The sequence below is a fragment of the Galeopterus variegatus genome, unplaced genomic scaffold (genome assembly GCF_000696425.1).
Source record: "Galeopterus variegatus unplaced genomic scaffold, G_variegatus-3.0.2 Scaffold1708, whole genome shotgun sequence".
Lineage (NCBI taxonomy): Eukaryota > Metazoa > Chordata > Mammalia > Dermoptera > Cynocephalidae > Galeopterus > Galeopterus variegatus.
In genome coordinates this window covers 5543-6185 of record NW_007727819.1, presented here as the reverse complement: position 1 = coordinate 6185, position 643 = coordinate 5543, and positions in this window count along the sequence as shown.

Below are 643 nucleotides of genomic sequence, written 5' to 3'. Positions count from 1 at the left end.
TGAGAATCCGGGCTGAGGAAATTTTACACATTAGCTACAGAGATGAAAATCTAAAGGTTCCAATAATAAGAAACTGGATTAGCAGATGTTTTCAAACATTTTGGTCTCAGAACCCTCTTACGCTCTTAAAATATTTGAATACATCCCAGGTCTTTTGTTTGTGTGGGTTGCGTTTGTTGATATTTGCTATATAAGAAATTCAAACTGAGAAATTGAACTAGAAACTCAAATAATAACTCAACAGCTTCTCCCCAGATGTTCACTATTACTCCAGTGTGCAGCAGGAGTGCTTCCTGAGCTCTTGCCATTTTATCACACAGAATACTAATAGGACGTAAACTCAAGGGTTGAGATTGAATAAAATCGATAACTTATTATTTAAACAATTAGTTAAATGATTACGTAAATAAACTATTAATTGTTCTTTTATCTAATTATTATTTAGGTATTAATTATTATGTCATTGCTAAGTATTAGTTATTGCACTATGCAAAATCCGGCAATTAAAAAATACAAGACTTAAGGGAAAATGAGTTTGGGACACAACACTCATAAACTTTGTGACTCATTAAGAAAAATAGAACTCAATAAAATCAATAGCCAGTTTTACACATGTGTGCACTTTATAAGTATAGCACTATAC